Source organism: Humulus lupulus, chromosome 4 (genome assembly GCF_963169125.1).
Source record: "Humulus lupulus chromosome 4, drHumLupu1.1, whole genome shotgun sequence".
Taxonomy (NCBI): domain Eukaryota; kingdom Viridiplantae; phylum Streptophyta; class Magnoliopsida; order Rosales; family Cannabaceae; genus Humulus; species Humulus lupulus.
In genome coordinates, this window is record NC_084796.1 from 145,761,473 (window position 1) to 145,781,019 (window position 19,547).

At 43.7% G+C, this 19,547-nt stretch overlaps 1 long non-coding RNA gene across 1 annotated transcript; it reads right to left on the reverse strand.

The window, feature by feature from the left end:
- Positions 1-4,370: 4,370 nt before the first annotated feature.
- On the reverse strand, positions 4,371-7,884 carry LOC133829211 (uncharacterized). The gene is made up of 3 exons (XR_009891622.1): positions 7,318-7,884; positions 5,816-5,881; positions 4,371-4,620 (listed from the first exon to the last, which is right to left on the reverse strand). It is a non-coding gene; the product is annotated as an uncharacterized LOC133829211 (long non-coding RNA).
- Between the last annotated feature and the right edge of the window lie 11,663 nt (positions 7,885-19,547).

Sequence of the window (19,547 nt, forward strand, 5' to 3'; positions counted from 1 at the left end):
CAATTCAAAGTTTGATGGTTGAATTTTAGTATTTCCATGGCTGGTTTTGAGTTTTTAGGTTTGAAATCTCATAAATTGGAATTGGGATTTTGGTGAGTGTTAGGCTGGATTTTTGGTGGAATTGTATTGTTTAAATCATTCTAATGATGTTGTTATTAATTGGTTTTGAGTTGGGAGCTTTGGGATGGCCAAAAGTGAGGTTTAGAGGTTGAAAATGGTGGGTTTTTCTGGGTTCGAAGGGTCGGGCCGCGGCATAGTTCTTGGTGAGCCGCGGCCCTTCAAAGTTGATGCATGCTGAGGAAGGAGGGCGGGCTGCAGCATGGTCTAAGCAATGCCACGGCCCTTACCTGTTTTTGTGCCTTAGGAGGGCTCTGTTTGGGGCCATGTCGCGGCATGGATGGCCTATGCCGGGGCCCTTAAGGGATTTTGGGATTTTGAGATTTTAGGCTTGGAATTTAACCTAGGGTGCTTGGAATTGGATATTTTACCATATTTGGTGAAGTTCAATGTTCTGGGGACTATAACTTGGTTTAAAAACTCATTTAAGATTGTTAATGGTATCCTTCATCATGGTTGTGACTAGGTGCTAAGCTAGGACTCGGGGATCGGATCGCGCTCAAGGGGTATCGCCCGTAACTAGTACATCTAGAAGCCAAAGGTAAGAAAACTACACCCAGTTGAATATTTGAATGGGACTAAGGGCTCCCTAATATATATGACTGAAAGAATGGTATTATGCCATGTAAATTGTAAACCAACGGCCTAAGCGTGCCACGGTTAACTTGTGCAATTGGCACGGCTCGGACACTGGTATCCGAGGACAGCTTATTATGCACTGAGCTCGGTTTAAGCGGGCCGGAGTCAGTGGGTTAAACAGAGGGTGCGACCTAAGGTGTCAGCCCTAGTATTTGAGTTAATTAATTATTATATTTGGCTATGAATGTGATTAATGAGATTGTTGAATAATCTAAGTATAGATGAGGTTATTTGTACCTTGAAGTATGCTTATATGCTATGGATTGAACATTTGAACATGCTTATTAGAATATTTGTTTGATAATATCGTATATGTTGTGTATGTTGTTTTCTTGCTGGGCCTCGGCTCACGGGTGCTGCGTGGTGCAGGTAAAGGCAAAGGCAAGATTGATCAACCCTGACTGGAGAGCTCTGCAGGGTGAATATACATGCCAGGCCGCTCAGCCGCCACGGTTGAGGAGATTACAGGGACGAGAGGACCAGAACCTTGTATTTTTCCTTAGTATGGCTAATGTTTACCTTTAACTGTTGAGTTTTGTAAACTAGCTTTTAAACTTTGTACCTCTGGGGATCCCTTCTGTAAATTGTTTATAATTTATAAAATGTATCTTTTGAGGCCAAAATGTCTTTTAGCCCTAGAACACTTTAACTAATGACACATTTTGATTTAACGACTTGATTAGCAAGTCTCACACCTTTGTAAACACACAGTGTAGCGGTCTTGGCTATCCAGGGCGTTACATCACGGGTGCTACGTGGTGCAGGTAAAGGCAAGGGTAAGCTTGATCAGCCCTGGTTTGGAGAGCTCTAGAGGCGGAATGTACATAGTCAGCTGCTCGGCCGCCACGGTCGAGGGATGGACAGGAACAGGAAAAATTTAAGGGGGTGTTTGGTATGGGGGTTTGGTCTGGTGGGAATAAGAATGTCAAATCTAACCCATGTTTGGTAAATTCATTTTTAATGGCTTGGAGGTTTGTGTTTCCAAGTGGATCCCATTTTTTAGCTTGATTTGAGGGTAATCTTAACCCCTTTAAACACTTGAGTTTCACATTCCCTTAATCTAAAACCCCTCTAACTCTACTCCCCCAAACTCAAACCTCATACCAAACACCCCCTAAATGTCTATTTTGCCCTTAGAGTGCCCAATAGCTGTATATACCATGAAATTTTGTAAACTGTTCTTTAAAATTTATTTCTTTTGGGATCCCATGTACGAAACGCTATTTATATGAAATGTATCTTTTGTGACCAGAATCTTTTAACCCTAGCTCATTAATGGTTTTAGTGACATGTTTTTTTTTCAACTAACGACTTGATTAGCAAGTCCTGTACCTTTATAAACACACAATGTAATAGTCTTGGCTACCCGGGGCGTTACAAAACCTGTGTTGGAAAAAAAATTGAAATTGTAAAAAAAACTATCAATTTTTCAGAAATTCATGAAAAAAGAATATTGTCTAGCTTTATCGAGCTTTAATCGAACTATATCGAGTTACCATCGAGCCCATCTTCGAGTTTTTATCGAGCTAAAATTTCTTACACCGAACATAAAACCTAACAAAAACCTTCATCGAACCGTATCGAGCTCATATCGAGCAAATATCGAGAAAACAACTAGACCAAATATTCTATGGTCTAATCGAACCCTTATCGAATCCTTATCGAGCACATAAAAGAACCTTCGTCTACATACTATCGAGCCCCTATCGAACCGTTATTGAGCTCCTACCGAGCAAAAAAGTTGCAGAAAACAAAAAAAAACGCAGATCACGAATTCTTTCTAAAAAACCCAAAAAACACACCAATATAGGCTCAGATCTGTTCAAAATAGCCAAAAAAAATGTAAATAAACAATACCCAACAGATAAAATGATTCAATATTCTTACCCATGGTTTTTCTCCTCCAAAAACTCTCAAAATGGATGTTTCCTTTGATATTGACGACTTCACAGAGACAATGGAGATGGCTAACAACGATTTCGACAAGAAAATCATACAAATCTGTAGGTTTTAGGGAGGATTTCGTGAGAATGAAAGAGAGAGAGATAGAGAGGAAGAGAATGTTTTAGATTCTTGATATAATGGGAGGGGTATTTTTTAGGCATGAGAGGAATGTTTAGCATCAAAATTGAAAATATTAATAGTGTTAGGATTTTTTAGTAATATTAGACATTATTAAATATGAATAGTAAAATTTTCTATCTAATATTATTTTTTATTTTGATTTTTTTTTGGATTAATTTTATACTTTAAAGAAGAAAAGAAATTGAAGAAAATATTATTTTATTTATTTTATTAAAGTCTAGGGTAATATATTTAAAAAAGCTTTCTTCAATAAAAACTTTGGAGTATTTTGGCACATTCAAATTTTGACCTACTTTTCTCAAGTCCATTCGAAAAGGAAAATTTCATGTTATACGCATAATAACTTAGTGAAATTTTTTAATATGCCACCATAATTTACTATCCCAAATATATGACAATTTCAATTTTTTAGACAAAAATACCTCTAACATTCAAATACTCATTTTCTCTCTCAATCCAAACTTTCTCTCTCTAACATTTCTTATTCTCTCACTCTCTCTAACATTCTAATCTTGTAGATCTCGAAAAAATACCAAAATTAAAAAAAAAATCATCTGAAACCGACATTTGAGTGAAAAAATATGAATCTCCAAAGTTTTCGTCAAATTTCAGTGCAGAGCATCGAAATTGCATCGAAAAAGCATCGTTTGGGATAAAAATAAAGTTTTCATCGTTTGCGACAGCCGCTGTTAGACTTCAGGAATTTGTTCATCGGGGATGGCGATATGATGAGCCTCCTGCCCATCATGTTGCTCTGTCTCGTTACCGTGCCTGGATCGAGTGGTCACCATAGTTGGATGTTTGCGACAGCACCAATCTAACTTGCTCTCAATGAAAGCACCAAACTGTTGACGCAGTTCTTTGCCAACAGGTAATTAAGAAAATAAGAGGAAGGGATTAGTGCTTATGTTGAACCGAAATAGATGAATGATCTTTTGAGAATGGGCTGGTGACACAAATATGTTTTTAGGTGGTTCAAAGGTTAAAATCCTTCTACTCCACCAGTCAATATTATTGCTATATGCTTGGTATTCTTTTATAGGATATTTCTTACCCACTAGAATCCAACCCCTTGTAACTCCCAAGGTCTCCATATTTATAGGAGAAGGCACCTGGGAGTTGGTAAGAAAGTCATCCCGTGACCTTCTTACCTATCATGTCAACTCTGTGACATTCATGATTAATTCCTAAACTTGACACATAAGTGTGGTCAAATCAATAGGTAAGGGGATAATGGGTCGCACGGCCCAACCCATCGTGGGTGTCTGAATACGCACGTTCACGCTGCGTGTCTGAGAAGTCAGGGATATATCAGACACGTGATGTCTGATATATGCACGTTTACCTTGCGTGGTTGACTTTATAAGGGGTCACAGCCTCCAACTCTAGCTCGTACCACGAGCTGGATGCTTCCCTCGACCTGTGACCTTCAGAGTCCAACTCAGTCTATCCTTGGCGAACCCTTAGGCTACCTCGAGCTGATGAGGTAGGATCTTTCTGTAACGACCCGGATTTTCAAGACTCGATAATGCGGAAATATAAATGTTTTCATTTAACAAAATGTCTCAAAAACCCATATAAAAAAAAACTTTTTAAAAAGTCGTATGGCCATACTTAACATTTAGTTACAAACATATTTTATAAAGAGTAGAGTGAGCCTTGTTTAGGAAAATTACACAACATTTCCAAAAATAAAACGGCTTCCCAAAAGGTCGGTCCACATGTACATTTGCAAGGAAGACTCCAGCGCTCACTGCTCTGCCTTGCCCTTGCACTTACCTACAACATGAAACAACTAGGTAAGCGAAAACGCTTAGTAAGATCAACTTTCAAACAAAGCATGTAGAGAATTAGGGTTCCGGACCCATCCGGACCCTACACAATCAATTTCAAGAACGCTAAAGCGTCCTGGCAAACTTATGGTCATGCCTGATAACCAAGGATAAATTAATTCATATCTAGATAAAAATCCTGCACTCAGAAAAATCCCAGAACAAGCAGATATATTATATCACAACTATATCTTATCAACAAATATATCCCTGCACTCAGAAAATCCCAGAGCAAGCAGATATATTATATCACAACTATATCTTATCAACAATTATATCCCTGCACTCAGAAAATCCCAGAGCAAGCAGATAATCACAACTATATCTTATCAACAAATATATCCCTGCACTCAGAAAATCCCAGAGCAAGCAGATATATTATATCACAACTATATCTTATCAACAATTATATCCCTGCACTCAGAAAATCCCAGAGCAAGCAGATATATTATATCACCATATAATTCGAGACCAACGCTCGACAATTTCCAACAATTCAGACGTAATGCGCCCTCCAACATAATTGCTAATCTATAAAAGAGAACCGAGTCTCCACACTAAGATCTAGCCAATAAATATTCTCATCAAGGGTAACTATCGTGTTACCTAGGGCATCGCTACTTATCCAAGAGCGTAATCCAATTTACACGGTTTTACGGAGACTTCTATGTTAATCAGTGGTGCTGGTGAGCAGCTGCCCCTAGGGTGTTCAACCTCATTCTATCTTGGCAACCCCTAGTATCTCTAGGCACTCTCACGGAATGGCCAATATTCACGGCTGCTATCCGGGAATAACTTATCAGAGCACTTGCTCGGATTCTAACCGTCCAATGATTAAGTAAGCATGAGGGCCCCTAGGTCCCATTTATCTTGGCGCCCCTAGGTTTAACCAGCTTATCCTCATCTCATGGCCACTCGTCGCGGTAATGAACCGGACATAAATAAAATCAAGCAGTGTGACGGGGATCAACCGTCTAGGATATGACGGACTTCTACCGTTCATATTTTCTAAATCAGCACTCACTAGACTAACGTCTCTAAGCAACTTTCTATGACAGCCTATATATGTGCATGTATCCCTATACTAACATGCAAGATAATAATCATTTCATGTTGCAGCCATACAATATAAGTTGACTTACTTGGAGTCCTTAGCGCTCAGCAAGTTTTCACCCTCCAACGTTCAGTCCAGTTATGCTTAGCCAATACTGTAGTTATCCATACAGTATACTCGGATTAATTATGGCACTAATAATTCATTATTATTATTTTGGGCAATTTGGTCATTTTAATAAAAGTCATTTGTAAGGATTTATAATCCTTATTTGGTTTTAAACCTATTAAGGAAAGTTATACAAAATATTCGAGACTAAACCCTAAGTCTCGGGGAGACCTATCCTAAGGTCTCGATACCTAGGCTCGGGTATCACAATGGTATTTCCCCACAACCCGCTAAAAATCTTACTCTTTCAAGGTATCACTATTAACCCGGACTTTCGACTAGTCGGTTAAAATATGTAAGATTTTAGCCGGTATTATATCCAGAAAATACAAATAAATTCCTTAATTATTTTTAAAGAAAATAAACTCTTTAAATTTTCCTTTTATTTTTCTTAAGGTTTTAATATCTAAAAACCGTTTTAAGAAAATTGCCTAATTTGTCTTAATTAGGAAAACCGTTATAAATTTCTCATCTTGACTAATTAATTTTCCCAAAAACAATTAATCAATTTTACTTACTAGAAAAATAATTCATTTAAACTCAAAGGGGTAATTTTAGTGAAAATATGATTTCAAGACTTACCAATTTATATCTTGAAATAAACAAAATTTTACTTTTTACCTTATGTTCCAAAATCTCATTTTTACACTAAGTGTGAAAAACCTATTTTTCACATTTTTAACTACATACTTCGTTAGTTCTTAACTTGAAATTTACTTACCCAATTGTTACCAAAATTTCCCAATTCCATTTTTGTTATGCCATTTAGGTCTTTGTAAAATATTAGGTCAAAATGAGCATTTTTTATTGGTGAAATCATTTTCCAACAATGAGGTAAAAATGACCTTATTTTCAAGTCCTTATTTTTTCCAAACTTTGACAGTTAATAACTTTCAAACCGTTCAATATTTTCTTACCAAATTTTACAGTGGACTAATAATAGGTTATGCCAGAAATATGTCCACAAAATTTTAGAAAAAACTGGATTCATTTGCCCTATACAGTGGCTGTCCAAACTTGGTTCCGAAAATGAGAATACGAAAAAACAGTTTTTTACCTAAACTTTGAAATAGCATAACTTACTCATTTCTAAACATTTTTTAGTGTTTCAAAAGCTCAATTTTATGTACTCAATCTCAACAACATAACAGTACAATTTAATTTCACAAAAACAATATACAGTGGCTACTTGACCCCTTGGAAGTCACAGCTTAAAACATGTTTTGTTTTAGGGTATCCTACAAAACCCTTGGGGGTTTTGGTTCCCATTTTCAAAAATCAATACACATGCATCATAAAAATTATTAAACAACTACCATAACCTTATTACATCATCAACAAGAAACTCTAAGCATTAGATATACAAAATAATGCTTAAAACTAAAAACCCTACAACAAACTCATCAAAAGTAAACTTTTTACCTCTTTGGTGTTCTTGCTTAAGGTTTGGACCTTCCTATAAGCTTTGACTCCTTCAAAACCTTTCAAAAACCCTAACCAACTTCCTCCAACAACATAGGTAATTAGCTATTTGAAACTCTATGATTAAAACTTGACAAAAGTCTAGATTAATGAAACTTTACCTTAGGGAAAACCCTTCCTAGACCAGGACTTAGCTTCCAAGTTTCTTTGGTGTTCTTGGGGTTGAAAATGGAGAGAACACTTGAGAGAGTCTTCAAAAATCAGATGAGAGTGAATGAGGGAGGGAGAGTGGTCGGATTTGGGGGTTAGAATGGCTCACACAACTCTTCAAAATATCACAAAACACTTGAGTGCTTTTCTACCCACTTGCCCACTTGACTTCTTAATTAAATGGGATTTGAATTTTATAAAATTGGGTTCACACCACTCTAAAATAGCACATGGCCAGCCACCATTTTCCATATATGTGACCATTAATTTTTTTTATTTATTTTTTATTTTTTTATAAAGGTTAATAAGGGTTTATAAGAAGAAAAGTCCAAATTGGCTTTTGACACCTTTTTCACTCTTATTAAGTTTTAATCACCAAACTTAACATTAATTAATTAAATTAAATGTCTCTCACATTTAATTTAATTAATCACATAATAAAATTTAACCTAAGGTCCATTCATGGAATAAAATTCCCCATTTCGGCAAAATTAGGCATTTAACACAAAATGCCCTAAAATTTCCATTTTCTTTTAGGTTTATTATTTTTGACCAAACTTTAACTTTTATGAATGTATTTTATGCCCAAAATATAATTGCCATGATTTTTCGTTTTATTTTCCGAGATTTTTACCCGATCAGGGTTTTTGTGTCGGTCCAGGACCGAAAGTCTTATCTTGACTTTTAAAATCACAAAATTCATATTTTGGCTAGCAATAACTCATGGAATACTTACAAACAAAATATAATATTATTTAAAATAATATTCTTAACCCGGGGGAAAAAATCCCGACCCGAGTCGTTTAAAGGTACCCGAAAATGCAGGACGTTACACTTTCGATGGTAGCTCCGGTCTGTGGGGATGTCCACATGGCTGATACAGTTCAGTTCGTATCTCAGCTCGCTAATAGCCCGTGGGAAAATCAGGGCGTGCACTTGCCCCCCAAGCCCCTGCTCGGGTATGCGACGTCACATAGGGCCACAGTAGGGGCTTTTAGGCTTCCCCATGAACTCTTCATATTCCACATTTTACGCAGGCGCCGAATACGTGGAACATCGTGGTTGGTGACGGTACGTCTTCCGATAACCGCATTTAATGGCCTAGCCTATACTCAGCCGTCGTTTCGTCTTTCGAGTGGAGAGCCTTGGATCCCACATCAGGGAAATCCAACGGCCCTCCTCACGTGGCCTTTCACGTATATAAAAGGGGTGGCCACCATACGCATGGGCCACCCGTTCATTTGAAATTTTTCAGAAATTTTCTTCTTCTTCTCTCTTCATTTTCAAAAGAAAAAAGAAACCCTCTTCTCTCCGACCGCCATTCCTAACGCTCAAGAAGTTCAGGTGCAAGGGTTCCTTTGAAGTTTTGGAATCAACTACTCCGACGAAGCCCCTACCTAGGAGATCCCTTCATCCTCTTCTCAACCAACACATACTGTAAGTCTCCTGACTGTGCATGTTTTGAAATTATTTTTCACTGTAGCTTAGGTACATATTTACTGTAGCCTCATGCAAGGTTTCGCTGGTTTTTTGTGGGCATGAAGGGTGAAAGCCTTTTATGTTAGGGTATCTTTGCAGTAGAGAACCATCTAGGAGCATGGTTTATAGGGTGCGTTTTCTGGGGAAAATTTCTGGGTAGGATTTTTGGGATGCTGGTTTAAAGTATTCAGTATTTTGGGTGCAAAACCGGGTAGCTTAGGGGACACGCTTCACAGGCGGTTTTGCCTTTCTTGCCTACTGAAACTTTCCTTCCAAGGAAAATTCTATCCTGACCCTCCTGACACACGAATTCCGAGTAATCGGGGATCTGTTGGGAGCACAGGCGCGTGTTCATAGAACCGCGTGGTCTCACTCTCCACGGGCTGGGCTTACCTCAGCTCCTGTCAAGGAAACACTTTCAGATTCTTCTCCACTTTTAGGTCGCCTTTTTCTAAAATTTCTTCTTTTTGTTCGCTAGGCGACCAGATGGGACCCAAGAGGAACGCCCCCAAGAAGTCTGTAGGCAGCTCGTCCTCCCAACAAGACAAGGGAAAGGAGGTGATGGCTGTATCCCCGATTCCCAACTTCGGGCCAGCAGTGGAACGGGAGCTCGAGGTGGCCCCCGACGCGTTCTTTAAGGCGGAGAGGATCGTCTCAAAGATTACTGACCAGGCAAGGGTCAACAAAATATTTCTCTCCCATAACATCGAGCTGGGGAGAGGATCCGTGATTGTCCGACCTCCCGCAGAAGGCGAGCGGAGCTGCGCACTGCTTAATGAGGCGTTCTCATCTTGGAGCGACGAACATTTCAAGGCAAGGGCCTTCCTCCCGTTGGACCAGTACTTCGCCGACTTCCTCAACTTCGTGAGGTTGGCCCCATTCCAGCTCCCCCCCAACTCATACCGTTTGTTGGCGGGGTAAAGATACTTGTTCTTGAAATAGGAGTGGGAGGTCCCCACTCCTGCGGACATCCTGTATTTCTTCTGCCTCAAGGCCAGCCCGGAGCAGTGGGGGCGAGGTGACGGGTTTTATTACTTAACCCAGTTCCCCAACACGGCTGCGGTCATCGAGCTGCCCAGCCACCCCAACGACTTCAAAGATCAATTCTTTATGTCGACGGGGTTCCGAAACTGCGAGCTGCACTACTTCAATCGTCCTCGTAAGTTCCTTTCAACCTTAGCTCGTAAGTTAAGTATCGGTTAGCTTCCCCTATATCCATTTTTGACTTAGGATAATTCTGCAGCTATCTTCGCGAGGACAGAGAAGTCTGTGATCCTCGGCAGCCAGTACGAGACACTGGCGGGCTTGCCCCCCAGTGAAAAGGACTATCATCAGCTCGTGACAGACGAGATGATGCTGGCCTGTAAGCTGATCTCCCCAAGTCAGACTCTGAACCTGAGGAGGCTCCGGGCGCTTCCCCCAGCTCGCGATACTAGGCCTATCATCGTGGAGGAAGTCGCGGGGGATGAAGATGAGGAGGACGAGGAGGACGAAGTGCCCCTCGTGAGGACGAGGAAGCGGGCGCTGGAGGTCGCCCAAAGAACAGACGAGGAGAGGATCCGGTCCAAAGCAGCCGCAGGTCCTTCCGGCCAAGGTAACCCATACATGTTTAGGAACTTAGATAGGGCCATTGCTGACCCCCGGCTAGCTAGGTACAATCCCAAACAGATCGTCCAATGCCATCGAAGTGACCCAGACTTAGATGAAACCCTGCCCCACTGCGTCGACCAGCTCGTGTTGGATTACGAAAGTAGCCGTCCTAGGGGTACCATAGTTGTAGACAACACCCTAGCTTTTAGGTCGGTCCTATTTGAGGAGTATGGGACTAACCTTCGGTCATGGCCATCACTCCGGGAGGGTACCGTAGCTCCGGTTCTTAGGCAATATGTAGAAGAGTCTAGTCCTGAGACAGCCTCGGATCCGGAACCTGCGCCAGCTCAAGAAATAATTGCCTTAGATTACCTCGTGGAAGCTCCGGGGCCGATGGTAGTAATCGTAGATTCTTCTTCTAGGTCGGGGGGTAGGATTCCCTTTAGTATATATACATACTTGAATTTTGCCTTTTTTTTTTCTTTTTTTTTTTGTATGACTGCTAACTTGTGTACTAACCATGTCTTTGTTTTGACAGAAGAGATGTCTCAGCCTGGAGGAAAGAGTCTGCGAGCTGTGTTCACCGGAGGGAACTCCTCCGCCGGGGCCTCTGGGCCCAAAATGAAGAAGCTTCGGACGTTGAAGAAAACCGCTGGGACCCCCACCAAGTCTCCTGCAAAGGAGAAAGAGCAGCCCCCAGCCGCCCAGGTCATGAAAACTGTTCCTCCTGCCGTAGGGGGGAGCATGCCCCCGCCTCCTCAGCGAGGTCCGGCCTTCATCTGGGACACAGGAGTGGAGCCCAGGGCTTCGGCGATTGCGCCTCTCGAGGTGCGCATCCCGGTGGACCCCAGGACCTGGAGAAAATTCCAGACGCCTTTCGGGGGACGGTGTATGAGACGGCAAACTACGCCGTCAGCCACTTCTATAAATTCAACGAGATGGAGCTCAGGGCCATCGAAACAAGGAGCCCGGTGGGCGTGCTGGAATCTTCATTGGGCATGGCCCTAACGGTAAGCTGACCTCACCCTTTTATGGTTTTTGATTATCATGCCTTGCCCAACTTTTCCTTTCTCCCTCTTTTTTTTTTCTAAGGCAGTTGCCTCTCCGTTTTTGCAGAGCACCCTGGCCCTTCACCGGAGCATAGCCCGGACCAAGGCCCAGCTCGAGGATATGAGGAGCGAGCATCAGGTGGTTATGGCCACCCACCAGACTTCCTTGCAGACGACCAAGGATGCCCTGGCGGCCGCGCAGGCCGAGCTGGAAGGAGCCCGTCCCAAGCTTCAGGAGGTCGAGGCAACCAAAGCCGCCCTTGCCACTGCGCGGGCAGAGCTAGACACTGTGAAGGCCGGGGCCAAGGAGGCCAAGGCCGCCCTGGAAGCCGAGAAGGCAGCCTCCAGCACCGCCATGGAGGATATGCTCTACCATTGCTGGGTCTACAACTCTGAAGGTGACTTCTCCTTCTTGGGAGCGGACGTCTGGGAACCCTTGCTGGAGGGGTTTAAAGCTCGCCTCGAGAAAGAAGCACCTTCTGAGACCGGGGAAGTCTCCGGCGCAACTGAGGAGGGTGAGACGGCGACCTCCACAGGGCAGCCTGGCGGAGCTTAGGGCCTTCCTTTTTCGCACCTTTTCCTTTAATATTCTCAATTTTTTTGTGGAACTTTTGCATGAGGTGTTTCCACCTCGAGACAATCTAATTATCAATTTAGTTCGCGTTAACTTTTATCAATATCTCGTGCTCTTTAGGAAGAACAACGATCAATCGATTTAAATCAACTTCTAAATTTTATGACCTGGTTATATCCAGGAACTTAATTTGAAAACTTAGTTCGTGTTAACTTTTATCAATATCTCGTGCTCTTTAGGAAGAACAACGAACAATCGATTTAAATCAACTTCTAAGTTTTATGACCTGGTTATATCCAGGAACTTAATTTGAAAACTTAGTTCATGTTAACTTTTATCAATATCTCGTGCTCTTTAGGAAGAACAACGATCAATCGATTTAAATCAACTTCTAAGTTTTATGACCTGGTTATATCCAGGAACTTAATTTGAAAACTTAGTTCGTGTTAACTTTTATCAATATCTCGTGCTCTTTAGGAAGGACAACGATCAATCGATTTAAATCAACTTCTAAGTTTTATGACCTGGTTATATCCAGGAACTTAATTTGAAAACTTAGTTCGTGTTACTTTTATCAATATATCGTGCTCTTTAGGAAGGACAACGATCAATCGATTTAAATCAACTTCTAAGTTTTATGACCTGGTTATATCCATAAACTTAATTTGAAAACTTAGTTCGTGTTAACTTTTATCAATATCTCGTGCTCTTTAGGAAGAACAACGATCAATCGATTTAAATCAACTTCTAAGTTTTATGACCTGGTTATATCCAGGAACTTAATTTGGAAACTTAGTTCGCGTTAATTTTGATCAATATATCGTGCTCTTTAGGAAGAACAACGATCAATCGATTTAAATCAACTTCTAAGTTTTAAGGCGACCTAGTTATATCCAGGTACCATATGCCCCCCAAGTAACTGGGAAAGGGTCTTTCGTGGTTACTTTAGGTTACACTTGTAAACATGTACAATCATAAACAGAAAGTTACTTCTCATTGCTTAATACATAAAAAATGACCTTTTAGGCCTTACAAGGGAATCATTGATAATATCTCTTCAAATGAACGGCATTCCAAGTTCGTGGGACTGCCCCTCCATCTAGTCGAGCTAATTTGTAAGTTCCCTCTTGAATGACCTCAATGACTTGATATGGTCCTTCCCAGTTCGGTCCCAATACTCCATCTTTGGGATCCTTACCGGCTAAGAAAACCCTCTTGAGGACCAGGTCGCCAACGCTAAAGGCGCGCTTTTTGACTTTTGAGTTGAAATAGTGAGTGATCTTTTGCTGGTAATGCACGAGCTGGAGTTGCGAATCTTCTCGTCTTTCATCAACCAAGTCAAGGGAAGTGCACAGTAGCTCGTGGTTGCGGTCCTGGTCATATGCCTGGAACCTATGCGAAAGTACCTTAATCTCCACAGGGAGGACTGCCTCACTCCCAAAGGTCAGGGAGAAAGGAGTATGACCCGTAGGAGTCCGATGCGAGGTCCGGTATGCCCAGAGAACCTGGGGGAGCTATTCTAGCCAGACCCCCTTCGCCTCGTCTAGTCTCTTCTTGAGGCTCGCCTTTAACGTCTTGTTGACGGCCTCGACCTGGCCATTCGCCTGAGGATAGGCCACGGAGGAGAAACTTTTCACAATTCCGTACCTTTCGCAAAACTCGGTGAATAGGTCGCTGTCAAACTGAGTCCCATTGTCGGAAACAATTTTCTTGGGCAGCCCGAATCGGCAGATAATGCTCTTAACCACAAAGTCGAGGACTTTTTTGGAAGTTATCGTTGCCAAAGGTTCCGCCTCAGCCCACTTCGTAAAGTAGTCAATGGCCACCACGGCATAACGGACCCCGCCTTTTCCCGTAAGGAGGGCGCCAACCAAGTCGATCCCCAAAACTGCAAACGGCCATGGGGACGAGATCATCTTTAGCTCGACTGGGGGAGCTCGGGCAACTATGGCGAACCGCTGGCACTTGTCGCACTTCTTGACATACGAGATCGAATCCTTGGACAGAGTGGGCCAGTAATATCCTTGCCTCAGGACCTTTAGGGCCAAGCTGTGCCCCCCAGCGTGATCTCTGCAAAAACCCTCATGCACCTCCTGCAGGATGGCCTTTGCTTCGCCTGGAAGAACACATCGTAGGAGAGGTAGGGAGTGTCCACGTCGGTACAGTATCCCATCCACCATCGTATACCTGGGAGCCTGATACAGCACTCGCCGCGCATCATTACGTCCCTCAGGTAGTTTCCCCTTGGTGAGATACTCAAGGATGGGGGTCATCCAGGTCGGCCTAGCGTCGATCATCTTGACCTCCGTCCGGACTTCTTCTATACTTGGTTTCTCCAAGAATTCTACCGGCACTAACCCCAAGGTCTCCGTTTCCCTGGAGGTGGCGAGCTTGGCAAGAGCGTCTGCGTTAGCGTTCTACTCCCGAGGTATCTACTCGATCGAGCCTTGCCCAAATGCGGACAGCTCGCCTTTTACCTTTGCCAGGTATGCAGCCATCTTGGGTCCTCGTGCTTGATATTCGCCCAGAACCTGGTTTACCACGAGCTGTGAATCACTGAAACACTGAACGGAGCTCGCCTTCAGCTCCTGGGCTATCCTCAGCCCGGCCAGCAAAGCTTCATATTCGGCCTCGTTGTTGGAGGCTTTGAATCCGAATCTCAGCGCCGAGTGGAATCTATGTCCCTCAGGGGATATCAAAATGATTCCAACTCCAGAGTCGTTTTCGTTGGATGAACCATCCACGAAGATCCTCCACGACGCCTGGGACGAGGTGACCTGGGGTGAGTCTTCTGCAGGATCCTCCCGGAATCCTGTGCACTCTGCTACAAAATCGGCCAGGGCCTGACTTTTTATAGCAGTTCGTGGGGTGTACAAAATCTCGAACTGACTGAGTTCGATAGCCCACTTTAACAGACGTCCCGATGCTTCAGGTTTTTGCAAAACCTGCCTTAAAGGCTGATCGGTCATGACGTGTATTAAGTGGGACTGGAAATACGGCCTGAGCTTCCGTGAGGCCGTGATAAGGCAGAACGCCAATTTCTCCATCAACAGGTACCGAGATTCAGCTCCGAGAAGTCTCTTGCTGACGTAGTAGACAGGTCTCTGAACCTGGTCTTCTTCTCGGACCAATACGGCACTAGCTGCATCCTCTGTGACAGCTAGGTAGAGAAAAAGAGGCTCTCCTGCTTTTGGTTTGGATAATACGGGTGGCTCGGCCAGATGTGCCTTTAGGTCGAAGAAAGCGCTTTCGCATTCTTCTGTCCATTCGAGCTTCTTATTTCCTCGGAGCAGGTTGTAGAATGGCAAGCATTTATCGGTGGATTTTGAAATAAACCGGTTGAGGGCTGCCACCCTTCCTGTCAGGCCTTGGACATCCTTGCGCGACCTAGGTGAGGGAAGCTCGAGCAATGATCTGATCATGTCGGGGTTTGCCTCGATTCCTCGGGTATTGACGATGAAACCCAGGAATTTTCCTGATGTGACTCCAAAAGTGCACTTCTGTGGATTAAGCCTCATGCCATACTCCCGTAGTATCTTGAAGCATTCTTCCAGGTCGAAAACATGGTTATCGGCAGTCTTTGACTTGACTAGCATGTCATCAACGTACACTTCCATGTTCTTCCCGATCTGGTTTGCGAACATTCTATTTACTAACCTTTGGTACGTAGCACCTGCGTTCTTCAGCCCGAAAGGCATGACCTTGTAACAATAAACGTTAGTCGGGGTCATGAAGCTGGTGTGCTCCTGGTCCGCCGAATTCATGGTGATCTGATTGTAGCCTGAGTACGCATCCATAAAGGATATGAGCTCGTGCCCCGCCGTGGCGTCCACCAATTGGTCAATCCTCGGCAATGGAAAACAATCCTTGGGGTAGGCTTTATTCAGGTCGGAGAAGTCGATGCAGGTCCGCCACTTCCCGTTGGGCTTCGGGACCAGCACGGGGTTGGCGACCCAAATCGGAAACTTGGCCTCACGGATAAAGCCACATTTCTTGAGCCGGGCTACTTCTTCTTCTAAGGCTTTAGCCCGGGTTGTTCCAAGGCGCCTCTGCTTCTGGGCCTTTGAAGGAACGCTTTTATCCAAATGAAGGGTGTGCATGATGACACTCGGGCTGATTCCCACCATGTCCTCGTGTGACCACGCAAACACATCCAGACTGTCCTGCAAAAAATTTAGTCAGCTCCGCCTTCCTCTCGCTACAGAGGTTTTTCCCGAGCTTGACCATTCGTGAAGGGTTCTGTGGATCGATGTTTATTTCCTCGAGCTCCTCAATAGCCTAGAGCTCGGACCTGTCCTCACCTACTCGGGGGTCAATATCCTCACTTAAGATGATATTTTCCCCTTCGGCGCTCTGAGGTTTTTCAATCTCAGGATTAGCTGAGGGTTCCTGAGATTCCTCTCCACCACCTTGGATGGCCATTGCTAACTGCCCGGGTTTCGATTTTCCCTTCATGGAAATGTTGTAGCATTCCCTGGCAGCGAGCTGATCGCCATGGACAGTGCATATTCCCGTGGAAGTAGGGAATTTCATCGCGAGGTGGCGAATGGAAGTGATGGCCTCAAAAGCTATGAGTGTGGGTCGTCCCAAAATTGCGTTGTATGCAGCGGAGCAGTCGATGACCACGAACTCGAGGAGTTTGGAGACTGTCCGAGATCCTTCTCCTAGGGTGATCACCAGCTCGATAGTCCCTATAGCCGCCGATCCTTCTCCCGAAAAACCATACAACATCATGGAGGTCGCCTTCAGCTCGGCGACAGTCAAACCCATCTTCTCCAAGGTTGACCAGAATAGGAGGTTTACCGAGCTCCCGTTGTCGACCAGCACCCTCCTAACCTTCCGATTAGCGAGCTGAACTGCTACGACTAGAGGGTCATTATGAGGGAACTGGACATGGCCCGCATCTTCTTCTGTAAAAATGATCGGTTGCCTCTCCAATCGTTGCTGCTTTGGCAGACGCTGCTCCGGGACGAACTCTACTCCATTATGCGCCTTGAGTTCGTTTATGTACCTCTTCTGGGCGCCCTTACTCGTGCTAGTCATATGCGGACCTCTAGATATTGTGGATATCTCTCCTCCTATCACGGGAGGAGGGACGTCCAGATCTACCTGAGACCCGGGCTGACTGACTGGGACTTCCGGAGTAGGACGACTTGCTGGAACCCTGTTTCGCGCATACTGGGCCAAGGGGCCGGCTCGGATGAGAGTCTCGATCTCATCTTTCAAATGCCTACATGTAATTCCCTGGATAGCCAAGACCGCTACACTGTGTACTTATAAAGGTGGAAGACTCGCTAATCAAGTCATTAATTTGAAATCGTGTCGCTAGACAATGTAAGAGCTAAGGTTAAAAATGTTTTGGTCTCAAAAGACTCATTTAGCATATATAAATTGTAGTAACATGGGATCCCATACAAAAGCGAAGTTAAAGAAAGTTTACAGACTCCCAAAAATACATGAGGAACCACTAGCCATACTAAGGCCAAAACAGACAGTCTTCAGGTTCCATGTCCTTGCTTAGATCTCAACCGTGGCGGCCGAGCACCTGGCTATGTACATTCCGCTCGCTGAGCTCTCCAGTCAGGGCTGATCTAACTTGCCCTCACCACGTAGCACCCGTGAGCCAAGGCCCAGCAAGAAAACATTACAGATAACTCAAACAATGACAACAGGCAAATAGCTCAGTAAGCATGTATACTTATAAGATATTCCACAACAGATAATCAGCATATACAATTCAATCCAAAACACATTCTATTTCATATAATGTTCATATCGCATAATATTCAGGGCCGGCGACTTAGGCCGCACCCTCTGTTTAACCCACTGACTCTGGCCCGCTTAAACCAAGCTCAATGCATAATAAGTTGTCCTCGGATACCAGTGTCCGAGTCGTGCCCTGTGCGCTAGTGAGACCCTTGGCACCCTTAGGCCGTTGGTTCACTAAATGGCTTGCATGGCATAATACCATCTTTTCAATCATTTACAATAGGGAGCTCTTAGTCCCGTCAGATATATTCAACCAGGTGCAGTTTTCTTACCTTTAGTCTGTACGGTTATCGAATTACAAGCAACGCCCCTCAAGCACGATTCGTTCCCGAGCCTAAGCTTTTATCACCTAGCCACAACCAAAGCATAGGGTTTCATAAATAATCAAATATGGGTTTCTAGTTACAAAACTAACTCCCGGGACTTCTAATTCCACCAAGCACGGTGGTGAAACCAAACTCGAGCACCCAAGACCACTCTCCCATGCTTAAAACCCTCAAAATCCCAAGTGTGCAACCAAGGGTTGCGGCCCCCAAAGCCTAGCCGCAGCCCTTCCCCAAAACAGAAACTACCCCTACACTGAACCACACATGCGCCGCGGCCCTTGCCTTGGGCCCCGCGGCGCGCCCCCTTGGCCGAACCTCCTTGTCTTCTTTGCATGCTAGGGCCGTGGCGCTCTAGAACAGAGCCGCGGCCCTCCCCTTCGAACCCAGATTTTTCACCATTCTAAAGCCCAAAACCTCACCTTAAACCATCCCAAAATACCCCAACTCTTAACCAATTAATTCCCAACCTCTTTAACATGATCTAAACATCATAACTCCCAAGAAAACACAGCCTAACACACTCCAATCTCTTCCTTTCAATTTCTGAAACCCAAATGCCAAAACACACACAAACCAGCCATCAAACTCAATCTAAAACCTCTAAACTTGGAGTTAGAACTCACCTTTGCTGTAGAACCACTTCACCAAGCTGTAGCCAAGCTAGGTCCCCAAGTTCCCTTCTTTAATTCTACCTTAAAACACCAAAGCTTTACTGGTTTCAACACTTAACCAAAAATCCAGCTAGAGCACAGAATTCAACCACAGAAAAGATGTTTAGATGCTTACCTTAATCCTTGTTCTAGTGCTTGACAAACCCCTGAGCTAGACCATCAATTCCTCACCTCAAATCCCAGAATTCCAGCTTGTTTCCCCTTTGATTTTCTGTGTTTTCTTCCCTTAGTTTTCCTTAAGCGAGAGAGAGAGAGAGAGCTGAGTCTAAATTAATTCAATTTATGTTTTTCTTCTAAAGGCTTCCTTAAGTCTGTTTCACATGTTATGCTAGTCCCGAGGCTCGGGGTGCCGGAACCGTCCCCGAGGCCAAAATGGTAAAATCCCCCATTATTCCCGCCTAGACATCTTAATCTCAAATATATCTCCATATATTTATTTTCATATCCCGATAACCCAAATCACTGCCCGTTATCTAAAAATATCCCCGACTTCTCCAAAGTCATAACTTGTAACGACCCACTAATCTAGACTACTTGGACCATTAACGAATCTATACATAAA